A 20,217-nucleotide genomic window follows, 5' to 3' on the forward strand; every position below is an offset into this window, starting at 1 on the left:
GATTAATGATTATGAATGATGTAGACGGAGCACTGGACTGTCTCTGAACTGTGATAAACACCAAATACTTGTTCAGTCAGTATGCCTACTTCATCCACCTAAATTCTTTTGTCTCCCATTCTTTTTTCTATTACATCAATCAACCCTAGAAATGATAACCATCTGTGTGTGTGTGTGTATGTATGTATGTATATGAGTGTCTTTCCTCAAACAAGTTCAAAATTAAACAGTGTCAACACAAGCAAAATCTGAGATCTAACCAAACAATTGAATAATCAGTTGACCATGGTGGATAAACAAAAGATGAATTCATTCAAGGCAGGATGCAAGCAAGCACAGAAGTTATGTTTGTGAAAATAAAATAAAACATAATAAGAAATAGTCTTAGAATAATATCATACCAGGTTTACACTCAAAATAGAATAAGCAAAGTTTGGAAGCTAGTTGCAAGTTTCATTACTAGACTTATATCAGAGCTCAATTTCTTAAATTTCCACCATCACCAACACCAGGAAGTAAAACACAGCACAAAAAGAAAAGATATTTGATTACCCTTTAGGGTCAAGAGTCAAGACAGAGAAGCATACTCAAAATAATTCAACAAAGGAAAAAAAAAGTTACCTAATAATGAAGAAGATATGAACCTTGAGTGCAAAATTCAAAGTGCAGTTAGAGGAAAACCACGGTTTCGGACACAATCAAGTTCAAACAAGTTTTTAAAATATGATTTTTGTGGATGACCTTAGTTTGCACACCCTAAAAACTGAGGTTAGGATGAAGCTGTGTTGAATATCCCATTCATTTGAGTGTTAGTATTTAGTAAGCACGAAAGTGTTGGCTCACCTGTTCTCAAGCTATATCTTCCTTCCACTGTTCTTGGTTCTTTTAGAGGGACAATAAGAAAATGCTTTGTAAGTCTAGTGGAAGATCAGGAGAAAACAATTTCACAAGCTCATTGCTGGCAAAGTTTTGATAAGTGCATTTTCGGATAAGCAAGCAAAGGCATGCCAAGACCTATTATGACCAACTCACCATCAGAACATACTACATAAACTACAACATAATCACTCATATTTCAACAACTCATGACAAAATTGAGTAGCAAAACATATCAACTTCAGAAGAAAAAATACACACAATTTGAATAACACCTTTACACTACTTGAGTTGCTTCCTTTTGCTTGAGAAATAAAGAGAACCAAATAGAAGTAAGCAAAACAAAGCAAACATAGTTTAGTTATTGCCTCATAAACTAGTTCCCAAACTGCAAAATAAAATGGTTCCAAGTGCCTAAGAAGCAAGTCCAAAATCAAAGAAACAGCTCAACCAGTGTCCAATACACACATCAAAATAACAAAAAAACGGTGAATTTTTTCTCAAAGAAAAAATCTTCTTTTACATATAAACCACGATCATCCATAATCAATTTCATTCTAACTAATCTGTTTTGAGCTGAGTTAACTAATTTTCTACATTCAAGGTGATTGGACCGCAAACACTCTTTGAAACCTCTTCACTTTCTTTTGGTCCCATTCGAAACAAAAACCACTGGAAGTTTATTCAATAAAGCATATATAGCATGGCTAAAAAAGGAAGAGGAGATTTTGATATAGGCAGATAGAAAATTCTTAGGTGGTTCGAGAATTAATCATGACACATGTGACGACATCATTTGTTGAATTCACACACATTTTTTATTTTCCTCTGTAATTGATTTATGGCCGAAACAAAACCAACACCCCCATGACCTAACAACAGCCATTCCACTAAAATTGTTCAAAAATAAATATAAACAAAAGTGTTCATACCTTGGGCCGAGCTATCCGACCCGGACTGTTGAAGACAAAGCGACCGACCTCCTTAGGTCAGGTCCCCCGACCTCTTCTTTAAAAGAGTTCGGCCAAATCGACATATGAAGCCCAAGCAGGCCCAAACAAAGGGACACAACCCAATCTAAAGGAAGCCAAAGCCTAGAAAGATAAAGGTGGTTCCCCTTAGAGATAAAATGACTTCACTTAAAGATAAGATAAGATAAGATAACTATCTTATCTCCAGAAAGGTCACTCCACACTACTATAAATACACTGGAGCACCCAGGTATAACTCATACTCTGATTCTACTAAAAACCTGCTTAAAGCTCATGCTATCTTAAGCATCGGAGTCTCTTGCAGGTACCACCACCCTCCGATGACGAAGGATCAGTAGCACCAGCAGCTCCAGCAGGTCAGACACGACCGCTCCGGCCACCCTGCAGATCTCAACCGAGATCGACCTACAGTTTCAGGTAACCCTCGGAACAAAAAGGAAGCCCAAGACAGCCAGCCTAAAAACTGCAGAAGGAATAAAATGAAACAAGGACTACAACATGTTAATCAAATCTAAGTGCAAGGACATGTTAATCAAATAATGAGCTGCACTACATGTTTGATGTTGATGACCTGAGACTGAAATGAAACAAGGACTACAGCATACACTAATGTGTCTAAGTGCAAGGGATCAATTAATGCAAAAAACATTGAATAGAGCAACGACAGTAAAGCTAAACAACTACAGAGATTACTCATTTATAGCTTTGCTTAAAAGAACCAAAAAAACAACCAATGAGGCAAATAGAGAAATTGAGATTGGAGCAGTTTTTTCTGAGATCTGAGATCTGAGATCGGACATCAGAGAAACACCTTAATAGAAGTAAGCAATAGAAGATCTGAGTTTAGAGAGAGAGAGAGAGAGGGGGGGTAAAGTTACGAAAGAAGACCTGAGATCGTCGTCAATCACCCTCGCACCAACATCAATCCAATGCTTCAACGGAAGACCCAAAAATCCCTAACAGAGCTGCAGAGAAACAAAAACCCCCAAAAATCAGCACCAAAAGCAATTTTAAAATCCTAACCCAAACAAAAACAAAAAAATTGGTGCCTTCTGGAATCGAAATGCTGAGGTCAGTAGCCACCAGAGCCTTACCTCTCGCCGGAATTTTTGTCTCCACAGCACAAAAGAAAAAACAAAATAAAACAGTATTTCAGTTTCGGTTTTGGCTTTTCTATGTACAAAAATAGCATTTCGGTTTCGGTTTCAGTTTAACTTGAGAGGGAGAGGTACCTGGAGAGATCATAACTGGCGGAGAGAGGAGAAGCCCTAGAAGGAAGAACAGCATTGTCGGAGAGCTTCTTTACACGGAGGAGATGAGAGCGTTGTATGTTCAGAGAGGAGAAGCCCTAGCTAGAAGGAAGAACGGTGTTGAATGAGCCAGGGATTGGAATTTTTTTCTTTTTATATGTGATGAGCGGATAATTTACACGCTTTTTGGCATTGTTTTTACATAGTTTTTAGTATGATTTAGTTAGTTTTTAGTATATTTTTATTAGTTTTTAATTAAAATTCACATTTCTGGACTTTACTATGAGTTTGTGTGTTTTTCTGTGATTAGATATTTTCTGGCTGAAATTGAGGGATCTGAGCAAAAATCAGATTCAGAGGTTAAAGAAGGACTGCAGATGCTGTTCGATTCTGACCTCCCTGCACTCAAAGTGGATTTTCTGGAGCTACAGAACTCCAAATGGTGCGCTCTCAATTGCGTTGGAAAGTAGACATCCAGGGCTTTCCAGAAAAATATAATAGTCCATACTTTGCCCGAGTTTAAATGATGCAAACTGGCGTTGAACGTCAGTTCCATGCTGCATTCTGGAGTTAAACGCCAGAAATAGGTTGCAAAGTGGAGTTAAACGCCAGAAACAGGTTACAAACTGGAGTTCAACTCCAAGAGAAGCCTCTACACGTGTAAAGCTCAATCCTCAGCCCAAGCACACACCAAGTGGGCCCTGGAAGTGGATTTTTGCATCATTTACTCATTTCTGTAAACCCTAGTAACTAGTTTAGCATAAATAGGACTTTTTACTATTGTATTTAAATCTTTGGATTATCTTTTGATCCTTTGATCACGTTTTGGAGGCTGGCCATTCGGCCATGCCTGGACCTTATCACTTATGTATTTTCAACGGTAGAGTTTCTACACTCCATAGATTAAGGTATGGAGCTCTGCTGTTCCTCATGAATTAATACAAAGTACTACTGTTTTTCTATTCAATTCAACCTTATTCCTTCTCTAAGATATCCATTCGCACCCAAGAACATGATGAATGTGATGATTATGTGACGCTCATCATCATTCTCACCCATGAACGCGTGCCTGACAAACACTTCCGTTTTACATGAAAATAAGCTAGAATGAGTATCTCTTAGATATCTAATACAGAGGACCGAGTCCGAGATATCCATGGACGGCCATTCTTGAGATCCGAAAAGTCTAAACCTTGTCTGTGGTATTCCGAGTAGGATCTGGGAAGGGATGGCTGTGACGAGCTTCAAACTCGCGAGTGCTGGGCGTAGTGACAAACGCAAAAGGATAGTAAATCCTATTCCAGTATGATCGAGAACCGACAGATGATTAGCCATTCAGTGACAGCGCAATGGACCATTTTCACAGAGAGGATGGGATGTAGCCATTGACAACGGTGATGCCCTACATAAAGCTTGCCATGGAAAGGAGTAGGAATGATTGGATGAAGACAGCAGAAAAGCAGAGGTTCAGGAGGAACGAAAGCATCTCTATACACTTATCTGAAATTCTCACCAAAGAATTACATAAGTACCTCTATCTTTATTTTAAGTTTTATTTATCTTTTTATTATCAATTCACCATAACCATTTGAATCTGCCTGATTGAGATTTACAAGGTGACCATAGCTTGCTTCAGGCTGACAATCTCCGTGGGATCGACCCTTACTCACGTAAGGTTTATTACTTAGACGACCCAGTGCACTTGTTGGTTAGTTATGCGAAGTTGTGATAAAGAGTTGAGATTACAATTGTGCGTACCAAGTTGTTGGCGCCATTGATGATCACAATTTCATGCACTAAGTTTTTGGCGCCGTTGTCGGGGATTGTTCGAGTTTGGACAACTGACGGTTCATTTTGTTGCTCAGATTAGGTAATTTTATTTTATTTTTAAGCTTTTTTATTTCTTATTTTCGAAAATAATACAAAAAAAAAATTTTTTCTTCTTTGTTCTTCCCAAAATAATTTTCGAAAAAAAAAACCAAAAAAAATTCTTATAAAATCATAAAAACAAAAAAATTTTATCTTTCTTGTTTGAGTCTAGTGTCAAATTTTAAGTTTTGGTGTCAATTGCATGTTTTAACTTTTCCCTAAAAAATTTTCGAAAACTCATGCATGGTGTTCTTCATGATCTTCAAGTTGTTCTTGGTAAGTCTTCTTGTTTGATCTTTAAAATTTCTTGTTTTGTGTCTTTTCTTGTTTTCCATATGCATTTTTGAATTATTAGTGTCTAAAGTTTGAAAATTTCTAAGTTTGGTGTCTTGCATATTTTTCTTTTCTTAAAAATTTTCAAAAATAAGTCTTGATGTTCATCTTGATCTTCAAAGTGTTCTTGGTGTTCATCTTGACATTCAAAGTGTTCTTGCATGCATTAGTTGTTTTGATTCATAATTTCTATGTTTTGTGTCAATTCTGTGTTTTTCTCTTTCATCATTAAAAATTCAAAAAAAAATATCTTTCCCTTTTTCTTCTCATCAAATTTGAAAATTTGAGTTGACTTTTTCAAAAATTTTTAAAATCTAGTTGTTTCTTATGAGTCAAATCAAATTTTCAATTTAAAAATTCTATCTTTTTCAAATCTTTTTCAAAAATCAAATCTTTCTCATTTTTCTTTCATAATTTTCAAAATTTTCAAAATTAATTTTCAAAAATCTTTTTCATAATTTTCAAAAATCTTATTAGCATTTAATGTGATTGATTCTAAAATTTTTAGTTTGTTACTTGCCTAGCAAGAAAGGTTCAATATTTAAAATTTTAAATCATATCTTTTAGTTTCTTGTTAGTCAAGTAATCAACTTTGATTTCAAAATCAAATCTTTTTAAATTTCTTTTTCAAATCTTTTTCAAAATAAATTTCAATCACATCTTTTTCAAAATCAATTTCAAAATCTTTTCTAACTTCTTATCTTTTCAAATTTGATTTTCAAATCTTTTTCAATTAACCACTTAACTTTTTGATTGATTCTTATCTTTTTCAAAACTACCTAACAAATTCTCTCTCTCTAATTTTCGAAAATCCCTTCCCTCTTTTTAAAAATTCAATTTTAATTAACTAATTATTTTAATTTTTAATTTTAATTTTATTTCTTTTCTTATTTTCAAATTTTAACTTTAATTTTAAATTAAAAACAAAAAATACTTTTATTTTAATTTATTTAATTTTCGAAATTCTCTCCCCCTCATCTCTTTCTAATTATTTTATTTATTTACTAACACTTCTCTTCATCTCAAAATTCGAACCCTCTCTTCCTCCTGGTGTTCGAAATTCTCTTCTCCTATTCCTTTCTTATTCTACTCATATAAAGGAATCTCTATACTGTGACATTGAGGATTCCATATTTTCTTTTCTGTTTTTTTCTTTTTCATATGAGCAGGAACAAGGATAAGAACATTCTTGTTGAAGCTGATCCTGAACCTGAAAGGACTTTGAAGAGGAAGTTAAGGGAAGCTAAAGCACAACTCTCTAGAGAAAATCTGACTGAAATTTTCGAAAAAGAAGGAGACATGGCCGAAAATAATAACAATGCAAGGAAGATGCTTGGTGACTTTACTGCACCAAATTCCAATTTACATGGAAGAAGCATCTCAATTCCTGCCATTGGAGCAAACAACTTTGAGCTTAAACCTCAATTAGTTTCTCTGATGCAACAGAACTACAAGTTTCATGGACTTCCATCCAAAGATCCTTTTCAGTTCTTAACTGAATTCTTGCAGATCTGTGATACTTTTAAGACCAATGGGGTTGATCCCGAGGTCTACAGGCTTATGCTTTTCCCGTTTGCTGTAAAAGACAGAGCTAGAGTATGCTTAGACTCTCAACCTAAGGATAGCCTGAACTCTTGGGATAAGCTGGTCACGGCTTTCTTAGCCAAGTTCTTTCCTCCTCAAAAGCTTAGCAAGCTTAGAGTGGATGTTCAAACCTTCAAACAAAAGGAAGGTGAGTCCCTCTATGAAGTTTGGGAGAGATACAAGGAACTGACCAAAAAGTGTCCTTCTGACATGCTTTCAGAATGGACCATCCTGGATATATTCTATGATGGTCTGTCTGAGCTATCAAAGATGTCATTGGACCACTCTACAGGTGGATCCATTCACCTAAAGAAAACGCCTGCAGAAGCTCAAGAACTCATTGACATGGTTGCAAATAACCAGTTTATGTACACTTCTGAAAGGAATCCTGTGAATAATGGGACGCCTATAAGGAAGGGAGTTCTTGAAATTGATACTCTGAATGCCATATTGGCTTAGAATAAAATATTAACTCAGCAAGTCAATATGATCTCTCAGAGTCTGAATGGATTGAAGGAATCATCCAACAGTACTATAGAGGCATCTTCTGAAGAATAAGCTTATGATCCTGAGAACCCTGCAATAGCAGAGGTGAATTACATGGGTGAACCCTATGGAAACACCTATAATCCCTCATGGAGGAATCATCCAAATTTCTCATGGAAGGATCAACAAAAGCCTCAACAAGGCTTTAATAATGGTGGAAGAAACAGGTTTAGCAATAGCAAGCCTTTTCCATCATCCACTCAGCAACAGACAAAGAATTCTGAGCAGAATCCATCTAGCTTAGCAAATATAGTCTCTGATCTATCTAAGGCCACTTTAAGTTTCATGAATGAAACAAGGTCCTCCATTAGAAATTTGGAGGCACAAGTGGGCCAGCTGAGTAAAAGAGTCACTGAAACTCCTCCTAGTACTCTCCCAAGCAATACAGAAGAGAATCTAAAAAGAGAGTGCAAGGCCATTGATTTAACCATCATGGCCGAACCTACAAGGGAGGGAGAGGATGTGAATCCCAGTGAGGAAAACCTCCTGGGACATCCAGTGATCACCAAGGAGTTTCCCTCTGAAGAACCAAAGGAATCTGAGGCTCATCTAGAGACCATAGAGATTCCATTGAACCTCCTTATGCCATTCATGAGCTCTGATGAGTATTCTTCTTCTGAAGAGAATGAAGATGTCACTGAAGAGCAAGTTGCCAAGTACCTTGGTGCAATCATGAAGCTGAATGCCAAATTATTTGGTAATGAGACTTGGGAAGATGAACCTTCCTTGCTCATCAATGAACTGAGTGATCTGGATCAACTGACATTGCCTCAGAAGAAACAGGATCTTGAAAAGTTCTTAATACCTTGTACCATAGGCACCATGACCTTTGAGAAGGCTCTATGTGACCTTGGGTCAGGGATAAACCTCATGCCACTCTCTGTAATGGAGAAACTTGGGATCTTTGAGGTGCAAGCTGCTAGAATCTCATTAGAGATGGCAGACAACTCAAGAAAATAGGCTTATGGACTAGTAGAGGACGTGTTAGTGAAGGTTGAAGGCCTTTACATCCCTGCTGATTTTATAATCCTAGACACTGGGAAGGATGAGGATGAATCCATCATCCTTGGAAGAGCCTTCCTAGCCACAGCAAGAGCTGTGATTGATGTGGACAGAGGAGAGATGGTCCTCCAACTGAATGGGGACAACCTTGTGTTTGAAACTCAAGGATCTCCTTCTGTAACCATGGAGAGGAAGCATGAAAAGCTTCTCTCACTGCAGAGTCAACCAAAGCCCCCACAGTCAAACTCTAAGTTTGGTGTTGGGAGGCCACAACCAAACTCTAAGTTTGGTGTTGGGAGGTTCCAACCTTGCTCTGATTATTTGTGAGGCTCAATGAAAGCTCACTGTCAAGCTATTGACATTAAAGAAGTGCTTGTTGGGAGGCAACCCAATGTTATTTAATCATATCTATTTTATTTTCTTTTTGTTATTTTGTGTTTTATTAGGTTGATGATCATGTGAAGTCACAAAAACTGCTAAAAAAAAAAGCAAAAACAGAATGAAAAACAGCATTGAAAACAGCACACCCTGGAGGAGAGCAGTCTGGCGTTTAAATGCCAGAAACAAGCACCAAGCTGGCGTTTAACGCCAGAACCAAGCATCTACCTAACGTTAAACGCCAGAAACAAGCTGCATTTGGGCGTTTAAACGCCAGAAACAGGCAGCAGTCTGGCGTTAAACGCCAGGATTGCACAGCAAGGGCGTTTTACACGCCTAATTGGAGCAGGGATGTTAAGTCCTTGGCCCTACTAGATCTGTGGACCCCACAGGATCCCCACCCTTTCTTCTCTCCTCTTCACACCTTTTCATAACTCTCTTCCACAAATACCCTTCACCAATCACCTCCATTACTCCTCTAAAACCATCATACAACCCACTACACCCACCCACTCAAATTCAAACCATCACTCTTTCCTTTTCACACATCATTACCACCTAAACCCCCCTGGCCGAACCATTCACACACCTCCATCTTCTCCATCTCTTCTTCTTCTCATCCTTTCTTTCTTCTTTTGCTCGAGGACGAGCAACCATTTTAAGTTTGGTATGGAAAAAGCATTGCTTTTTGTTTTTCCATAACCATTTATAGCACCTAAGGCCGGAGACATCCTCATTGAAGAGGACAAGCCCATCACTAAGAAAAGGATGGAGCAAACAAGAGATCATGGACCTCAACAAGAGTATGAGGAAATTCTTCACCATGAAATCCCTGAGATGCCTCAGGGGATGTACTTTCCTCCACAAAACTATTGGGAGCAAATCAACACCTCCCTAGGAGAATTAAGTTCCAATATGGGACAACTAAGGGTGGAGCACCAAGAGCATTCCATCATCCTCCATGAAATTAGAGAAGATCAAAGAGCTATGAGGGAGGAGCAACAAAGACAAAGAAGAGACATAAAGGAGCTCAAAAGCACCATTGGCTCTTCAAGAAGAGGAAGACGCCACCCTCAATAAGGTGGACTCATTCCTTAATCTCCTTGTCTATTTATTTTCTGTTTTCAGTTTTCATGCTTCATGTTTAATTATGTTTGTGTCTTTACTATATGATCATTAGTGTCTAAGTGTCTATGCCTTAAAGTTATGAATATGAATCCATCACCTCTCTTAAATGAAAACTGTTCTAAAAGCAAAAGAACAAGAAGTACATGGTTTCGAATTCATCCTTGAAACTAGTTTAATTATTTTGATGTGGTGGCAATACTTTTTGTTTTCTAAATGTATGCTTGAACAGTGCATATGTCTTTTGAAGTTGTTGTTTATGAATGTTAAATATGTTGGCTCTTGAAAGAATGATGAAAAAGGAGAAATGTTATTTGATAATCTGAAAAATCATAAAAATGATTCTTGAAGCAAGAAAAAGCAGTGAATACAAAATCTTGCAGAAAAAAAGAGAGAAAATGGCGAAAAAAAATAGAAAGAAAAAGAAAAGCAAGCAGAAAAAACCAAAAGCTCTTAAAACCAAAAGGTAAGAGCAAAAAGCCAATAGCCCTTAAAACCAAAAGGCAAGGGTAATAAAAAGGATCCAAGGCTTTGAGCATCAGTGGATAGGAGGGCCTAAAGGAATAAAATCCTGGCCTAAGCGGCTAAACCAAGCTGTCCCTAACCATGTGCTTGTGGCGTGAAGGTGTCAAGTGAAAACTTGAGACTGAGCTGTTAAAGTCAAGGTCCAAAGCAAAAACAGATTGTGCTTAAGAACCCTGGACACCTCTAATTGGGGACTTTAGCAAAGCTAAGTCACAATCTGAAAAGGTTCACCCAGTTATGTGTCTGTGGCATTTATGTATCCGGTGGTAATACTGGAAAACAAAGTGCTTAGGGCCACGGCCAAGACTCATTAAGTAACTGTGTTCAAGAATCAACATACTGAACTAGGAGAATCAATAACACTATCTGAATTCTAAGTTCCTATAGATGCCAATCATTCTGAACCTCAATGGATAAAGTGAGATGCCAAAACTATTCAAGAGGCAAAAAGCTACAAGTCCCGCTCATCTGATTGGAGCTAAGTTTCATTGATATTTTGGAATTTATAGTATATTCTCTTCTCTTTATACTATTTGATTTTCAGTTGCTTGGGGACAAGCAACAATTTAAGTTTGGTGTTGTGATGAGCGGATAATTTATACGCTTTTTGGCATTGTTTTTACATAGTTTTTAGTATGATTTAGTGATTTTTTAGTATATTTTTATTAGTTTTTAATTAAAATTCACATTTCTGGACTTTACTATGAGTTTGTGTGTTTTTCTGTGATTTCAGGTATTTTCTGGCTGAAATTGAGGGACCTGAGCAAAAATCAGATTCAGAGGTTAAAGAAGGACTGCAGATGCTGTTGGATTCTGACCTCCTTGCACTCAAAGTGAATTTTCTGGAGCTACAGAACTCCAACTGGCGCGTTCTCAATTGCGTTGGAAATTAGACATCCAGGGCTTTCCAGCAATATATAATAGTCTATACTTTGCCCGAGTTTAGATGACGCAAACTGGCATTGAACGCCAGTTCCATGCTGCATTCTGGAGTTAAACGCCAGAAACAGGTTGCAAAGTGGAGTTAAACGCCAGAAACAGGTTACAAACTGGCGTTCAACTCCAAGAGAAGCCTCTACACGTGTAAAGCTCAATGCTCAGTCCAAGCACACACCAAGTGGGCCCCGGAAGTAGATTTCTGCATCATTTACTCATTTCTGTAACCCCTAGTAACTAGTTTAGCATAAATAGGACTTTTTACTATTGTATTTACATCTTTGGATTATCTTTTGATCCTTTGATCACGTTTTGGGGGCTGGCCATTCGGCCATGCCTGGACCTTATCACTTATGTATTTTCAACGGTTGAGTTTCTACACTCCATAGATTAAGGTGTGGAGCTCTGCTGTTCCTCATGAATTAATACAAAGTACTACTGTTTTTCTATTCAATTCAAGCTTATTCCTTCTCTAAGATATCCATTCGCACCCAAGAACATGATGAATGTAATGATTATGTAATGCTCATCATCATTCTCACCCATGAACGCGTGCCTGACAAACACTTCCATTCTACATGCAAACAAGCTAGAATGAGTATCTCTTAGATATCTAATATAGAGGACCGAGTCCGAGATATTAGAATCTTCGTGGTATAAGTTAGAATCCATGGATGGCCATTCTTGAGATCCGGAAAGTCTAAACCTTGTCTGCGGTATTCCGAGTAGGATCTGGGAAGGGATGGCTGTGACGAGCTTCAAACTCGCGAGTGCTGGGCGTAGTGACAGATGCAAAAGGATAGTAAATCCTATTCCAGTATGATCGAGAACCGACAGATGATTAGTCATGCAGTGACAGCGCATTGGACCATTTTCACAGAGAGGATGGGATGTAGCCATTGACAACAGTGATGCCCTACATAAAGCTTGCGATGGAAAGGAGTAGGAATGATTGGATGAAGACAGCAGGAAAGCAGAGGTTCAGGAGGAACGAAAGCATCTCTATACACTTATCTGAAATTCTCACCAAAGAATTACATAGGTACCTCTATCTTTATTTTAAGTTTTATTTATCTTTTTATTATCAATTCACCATAACCATTTGAATCCGCCTGACTGAGATTTACAAGGTGACCATAGCTTGCTTCAGGCCGACAATCTCCGTGGGATCGACCCTTACTCACGTAAGGTTTATTACTTGGATGACCCAGTGCACTTGCTTGTTAGTTGTGCGAAGTTGTGATAAAGAGTTGAGATTACAATTGTGCGTACCAAGTTGTTGGCGCCATTGATGATCACAATTTCGTGCACCAATATGCGTGTGAAGACGGCGGTTCAAAACCGCCATAATCACCAGAACCGCCAAAATATATAAAGCCAATTACGGCAGTAGCAAAAATTGCCATAATGTCTCGATAATATGGCGGTTCTTTAAAACCGCCTTAATCTCAATGCCATTTAGCCCTTTTTTTGTAGTGCATCTTTTCCACAATGGGTGCTACTCCAACTCTCTTCCTTATATGTTCGTTCCTTATTTTATCCAATCACGTATGACCACTCATCTATCTAAACATCTTCATCTCTGCCACACTCAGCTTATGTTTGTGCTCCTCTTTAGCTGCCCAACACTCCGTACCATAAAGCATAGCCGGTCTTATACCGGTGCAATAGAATTTACCTTTATGTTTTAAAGGCACTTTTTTGTCACATATAAAATCAGATGCACTCCGCCATTTTGACCAACCTGCTTGGATCCTATGATTTACATCCTGTTCAATCTCTCCATTACCCTGTACGATACACCCAAGATACTTAAAACTTTTAACTTTTTGTAGGATGTTTTCTCCAATCTTCACCTCTATATTAGGGTTTTCCCTTCTCAGACTGAACTTACATTCCATATATTCCGTCTTGCTACGGCTTATGCGCAGACCATACACTTCTAGAGCTTCTCTCCCTAACTCCAACTTCTTATTTAGGTCTTCCCTTGACTCTCCCATAAGGACGATATCATCGGCAAAAAGCATGCACCATGGCACAGGCTCTTGGATGTGCTCTGTGAGTACTTCCAAGACTAGTGTGAAAAGGTATGGACTTAAGGATGATCCCTGGTGTAATCCTATCACCAATAGGAAATTTCTCTGTCACACCACCTTGAGTCTTCACACTAATTATGGCCCCATCGTACATGTCTTTAATTGCACGAATATATGCGATCCTTACTCTCCTCTTTTCTAAAACCTTCCATAAGACCTCCCTTGGTACTCTATCATACACTTTTTCCAAATAAATAAACACCATATGTAGATCCCTTTTATTACTACGATACCTCTTCATCATCCTTCTTAATAGGTATATCACTTCAGTAGTAGATCTGCCTAGTATAAATCTAAATTGGTTCTCTGTTACTTGTGTCTCTTTTCTCAACCTCCGTTCTATCACCCTTTCCCATAACTTCATGGTATGACTCATAAGCTTGATCCCTCTATAGTTTCTGCAACTTTGTATATCCCGCTTATTCTTGTAGATAGGTACCAAGGTGCTCTTTCTCCACTCATCAGGTATCTTCTTTGACCTTAAAATCTCATTAAAAAGCTTGGTTAACCAGTTGATACCTTTTTCTCCAAGACCCTTCCAAACCTCAATCGGGATATTATCAGGTCCTACTGCCCTGCCATTTTTCATCTACTTTAGAGCCTATTTTACCTCGAAGTCTCGGATCCTCCGATAGTAGTCAAAGTTTTGATCTTCTTCTCTTGTGCATAACCGACCAAGGCTCAGAAGAGTCTTCTGTCCCTCATTAAATAACTCGTAGAAGTAGCTCTTCCACCTTTCATTAATCTTCTCTTCTTGAGCCAACACCTCTCTATCCTTATCCTTTATGCACTTAACCTGATCCAAATCTCTCGTTCTTCTTTCACGGCTCTTTACGATTCTATATATACCTTTTTCTCCTTCTCTCATGCCCAAAGACTGGTAGAGACCCTCATATGCTCTTGTTCTTGCTTCACTTACAGCCACTTTTGTCTCTTTCTTAGCCGCCTTATATTTTTCCCAGTTATCTGCATTGCGACATAAAGGCCACTCTTTAAAGCATTCTCTTTTTATCTTTATCTTATCTTGTACACTCACATTCCACCACCAGGACTCCTTGTCTCTTGGTCCTATTCCTTTAGATTCACCAAAGCTTTCTTTTGCTGTTTGATGTGAGGACTATTGTCGATCTAGAATTTCACTAAATATGGATTCTCGTTGCAAATATAGTCTAGACCAACAAAAAATCCTCAATCAAAGTTTAATTCAAATCAAATATAAACCGAGAGTAATTCAACCTCGGGTCATTCTCCCTAGGATACAATTGAAAGTGTTACGCTTTCGGTTTTTAGAAACAAAGGGGTTTTGTGATCAAGGAACAAAATATTAAAAGAACTAAGTAATAAAAGAACAAAGAGATAATCAAAATTGTATTTAATGCAATTAAAGAAAATATAAGATCAAAACTTAGTGAAAATACTATAAATGCAATAAAGAGCCTTGACTTGGGAATAAGAGGATCCAAGAAATCCTATCATCGCCATAACCACAACTATAATAATTATGATGAGTCAATCTTGCCTAGTTAACCCCAAACATCGAGGAGTAAGTCAAGCAAGTATAATTGACCTTAATCCATAAGTCCTAGCTAACTTACCAAACTAGTTGATAAAAAGCTAGCATCAATGGAAACAAGAGTCAACTAACTACCTAAGAATTATCACTAAATGTTGGACATTATGACTCTAGTATCCTAGGAACTCAAACCACAAGTCAAGGTGGGGAAATCTACCCAAATTCTAAAGTTGGCATTTTCACAAACACCTTGTGTGCATAAAAGTGAAACATGGAAAATTGCAAGGAAAAATAGCAAACTATAACCAACTATCAACAATATCAACAAGAGACAAGTAATCAAACATAAAGAAAGCATAAAACACTAAATTAATCAATTAAAACTTCAAGAAACTCAAAATTGAAAATATGAACAATGTAACTTCAACCAAAGGAAATGAAAGTAAAAGTGATATAATTAAAGAGGAAATTGAGAGTACTTACAATTAAAGAAGCAAAATCCAAACTTAAAGCTTGCTATAAAATACTACAATTGAAATGGAAATGAAACACTAAGAGAGCAATGCTACACTATTCCTACTCCTACTCCTAATTACTCTCTAGAACTATCTAAGTGAGCTCTCCAATGCATGTGTTGAATTCCCCTTCATATAGCACTCCAATTCAGCCTCCAAGCCTTCCAAAATGGGACAAGAGGCCTCAGAAATCGCGCAGCACGTGTTTCATTAATGAAATCACATGCAGGGTCCTGTGCGTATGCACAGATGCGTGCGTATGCACACTTGGCTGAAAGTTAACCTGTGCGTACGCACAGGTGCTTGGTGTACAAAATTGTGATTCACACTTTTCACAACTCTGGTGTAACTAACCAGCAAGTGCACTGGGTCGTCCAAGTAATAAACCTTACGTGAGTAAAGGTCGATCCCACGGAGATTGTCGGCTTGAAGCAAGCTATAGTCATCCTTGTAAATCTCAATCAGGCGGATTCAAATGGTCATGAGGTTTTGATAATTAAAAGATAAATAAAAAAAAAAGATAAAGTTACTTATGTAATTCATTGGTGGGAATTTCAGATAAGCATCTGGAGATGCTTTGTTGCTTCTGGACCTCTACTTTCCTATTGCCTTCTTCCAACCATGCGTGCTCCCTTCCATGGTAAGCTGTAGGATCCTCTCAGTGAAAATAGTCCTGTACAGTTTCTGCTCGGCTAATCAATTGTCAGATTTCTCGTCTCAGATGAAAACTACCAGGTACAGCTACCGCATGGCTAATCATCTGTCAGTTCCTACTAGCGTCGGAATAGGATCCATTGATCCTTTTGCACACTGTCACTGCGCCCAACATTCACAGGTTTGAAGCTCGTCATAGTCATCCCTTCCCGGATCCTACTCGAAAAACCACAGACAAGGTTTAGACTTTTCGGATCCCAGGAATGCTGCCAATGGTTCTAGCCTATACCACGAAGATACTAATCTAACGTACTCGGTCCGTGTATTAGATATCCAAGAGAATATACTCTGGCTGTCGTCCAATGACTACGTTGAACATCATGTAGATCGCTTGTGGTTGTCAGGCACGCGGATCTTGGTTAAGCGAGTAACAAAGATAGTGGGTGATTGTCACGGGTCACCCCTTCATTCTGAATTAACTGAATTAAGTACAAGAGTATATCTTGGAGAAGAAGTATGCATGAATTGAAGGAAAAACAATAGTACTTGCATTAATTTATGAAGAATAGCAGAGCTCCACACCTTAATCTATGGGGTGTAGAAACTCTACCGTAGAAAATACATAAGTGAAAGAAGGTTAGACATGGCCGAATGGCCAGCCTCCCATGGAGGTCTCAAAGTGTCAAAGATACATGATATGATTCAAAGATGGTCAAAAAGACTTATAAAAGTAGTTTTTATACTAGACTAGTAACCTAGGGTTACATAAAATGAGTAACTAAGTGCAGATAGTGCAGAAATCCACTTCCAGGGCCCACTTGGTATGTGCTTAGGCTGAGCATTGAAGCTTTTTCGTGCTTAGACTGTTCTTGGAGTTAAATGCCAATTTTGGTGCCAGTTTGGGCGTTTAACTCCAATTCTGGTGCCAGTTTGGACGTTTTACGCCAGAATTCTTTGGTCTGCGTTTGGACGCAAGTTTGGGCAATCAAATCTCGAGTAAAGTATAGACTATTATATATTGATGGAAAGCCCAAGATGTCTACTTTCCAACCCAATTGAGAGAGCGCAAATTGGGCTTCTGTAGCTTCAGAAAATCCACTTCGAGTGCAGGAGGGTCAGAATTCAACAGCATCTGCAGTCCTTTTTCAGCCTCTGAATCAGATTTTTGCTCAGGTCCCTCAATTTCAGCCAGAAAATACCTGAAATCACAAAAAAACACACAAACTCATAGTAAAGTCTAGAAATGTGATTTTTGAATAAAAACTAATAAAAATATAATAAAAAGTAACTAAAACATACTAAAAACTATATAAAAACAATGCCAAAAAGGGTATAAATTATCTGCTCATCACAACACCAAACTTAAATTGTTGCTTGTCCCCAAAAACTAAAAACAAAATAGGATAAAAAGAAGATAATATACAATGAATCTCAAATATCAATGAAGCTCAGTTCCAATTAGATGAGCGGGGCTATTGGCTTTTTGCTTCTGAATAGTTTTGGCATCTCACTTTATCCTTTGAAGTTCAGAATGATTGGCATCTATAGGAACTCAGAATTCAGATAGTGTTCTTGATTCTCCTAGTTCAGTATGTTGATTCTTGAACACAGCTACTTTATGAGTCTTGGCCGTGACCCTAAGCATTTTATTTTCCAGTATTACCACCGGATACATAAATGCCACAAACACATAACTGGGTAAACCTTTTCAGATTGTTACTCAGCTTTGCTAAAGTCCCCAGTTAGAGGTGCCCAGAGCTCTTAAGCACACTCTTTTTGCTTTGGACCACAACTTTAACCACTCAGTCTCAAGCTTTTCACTTGACACCTTCACGCCACAAGCACATGGTTAGGGACAGCTTAATTTAGCCGCTTAGGCCAGGATTTTATTCCTTTGGGCCCTCCTATCCATTAATGCTCAATGCCTTGGATCCTTTTACCCTTGCCTTTTGGTTTAAAGGGTTACTGGCTTTTTTTGCTTGCTTTTTCTTTTTCTTTCTTTTTCTTTATATATATATATATATATATATATATATATATATATATATATTATTTTTTTTCGCCACTTGTTTCTTTTCTCTTTTTTTTTCTGCAAGCTTTTCACTACTTTTTCTTGCTTCAAGAATCAATTTTATGATTTTTTAGATTATCAATAACATTTCTCCTTTTTCATTATTCTTTCAAGAGCCAACAATTTTAACATTCATAAACAACAATATCAAAATATGCACTGTTCAAGCATTCATTCAGAAAACAAAAAATATTTCCACTATATCAAAATAATTAGATTATTCTCAAGATATAATTCAAAATTCATGTACTTCTTTTTCTTTTTTAGAAAACATATTTCATTTAAGAAAGGTGAAGGATTCATAGGACATTCATAGCTTTAAGACAAAGATACTAGACATTAATGATCATGTAATAAAGACACAAACATGGATAAAACAATAAGCATAAAAATCAAAAAACAGCAATATAAGAACAAGAAAATTAAAGAACGGGTCCACCTTAGTGATGGCAGCTAGTTCTTCCTCTTAAAGATCCTATGGAGTGCTTGAGTTCCTCTATGTCTCTTCCTTGCCTTTGTTGCTCCTCTCTCATGGCCTTTTGGTCCTCTCTGATTTCATGAAGGATGATGGAGTACTCTTGGTGCTCCATTCTTAGTTGCTCCATGTTAGAACTCAAATCTCCTAAAGAAGTGTTGAGTTGCTCCCAATAATTATGTGGAAGAAAATTCATCCCCTGAGGCATCTCAGGGATTTCATGATGAGGAATTTCCTCATGCTCTTGTTGAGGTCCATAAGTGGGCTCTCTTGTTTGCTCCATCCTCTTCTTAGTGATGGGCTTGTCCTCTTCAATGAGGGTGTCTTCCTCTATGACAACTCCAGCTGAATTGCATAGGTGACAGATAAGATGAGGGAAGGCTAACCTTGCCAAAGTGGAAGGCTTGTCAGCAACCTTGTATAGTTCTAGAGATATGATCTAATGAACTTCCATTTCCTCTCCAATCATGATACTATGGATCATGATAGCCCGGTCTATAGTAACTTTAGACCGATTGCTAGTAAGAATGATAGAGCGTTAGATGAACTCCAACCATCCCCTAGCCATGGGTTTGAGGTCAGGCCTTCTCAATTGAACCGGCTTGCCTCTTGAGTCTCTCTTCCATTGAGCTCCTTCCACACAGATGTCCATGAGGACTTGGTCCAACCTTTGATCAAAGTTGACTCTTCTAGTGAAAGGATGAGGATCTCCTCTCATGATTGGCAAGTTGAATGCCAATCTCACAGTTTCTGGACTGAAATCCAAGTATTTCCCCCGAACCATTGTGAGCCAATTCTTTGGGTCGAGTTCACACTTTGATCATGGTTCTTAGTGATCCATGCATTAGCATAGAACTCTTGAACCATTAAGATCCCGACTTGTTGGATGGGGTTGGTGAGAGATTCCTAACCTCTTCTTCGAATCCCACATCGGATCTCCGGATATTCACTCTTTTTGAGCGTGAAGGGGACCTCGGGGATCACCTTTTTCTTGGCCACAACTTCATAGAAGTGGTCTTGATGGACCTTTAAGATGAATCTCTCCATCTCCTATGACTCAGAGGTGGAAGCAATTGCCTTTCCTTTCCTCTTTCTAGAGGTTTCTCCGGCCTTAGGTGCCATTAGTGATTATGGAAAAATAAAAAACAGAGCTTTTCCCACACCAAACTTAAAATTTTTGCTCATCCTCGAGCAAAAAAAGAAAGAAAGGAGGAGAAGAAGAAGAAATGGGGGAGATAGAGGTGTAAAATGTGTGAAATTGAAGGTGGTAAGGAGGAGTATTTATAGGGTAAGAGAGAGGGGGAATTCGGTTATGAAGGGATGGGTTTGGGAGGGAAATGGTTTGAATTTGAATGGTGAGGTAGGTGGGGTTTTATGATGGATGGATGTGAGTGGTGAAGAGAGTGTAGAGAAGAAGGTAGGATTTGATAGGTGAAGGGTATTTGGGGAAGAGGTATTGATTAGATTGGTCAAGGGT

General features: G+C 38.0%; 1 non-coding gene across 1 annotated transcript; it reads right to left on the reverse strand.

The window, feature by feature from the left end:
- Window positions 1-7,012: 7,012 nt before the first annotated feature.
- On the reverse strand, window positions 7,013-7,120 carry LOC148555673 (small nucleolar RNA R71). The gene has a single exon (XR_015887150.1). It is a non-coding gene; the product is annotated as a small nucleolar RNA R71 (small nucleolar RNA).
- Between the last annotated feature and the right edge of the window lie 13,097 nt (window positions 7,121-20,217).

The sequence above is a fragment of the Arachis ipaensis genome, chromosome B6, assembly GCF_059453495.1.
Source record: "Arachis ipaensis isolate K30076 ecotype BB chromosome B6, ASM5945349v1, whole genome shotgun sequence".
Lineage (NCBI taxonomy): Eukaryota > Viridiplantae > Streptophyta > Magnoliopsida > Fabales > Fabaceae > Arachis > Arachis ipaensis.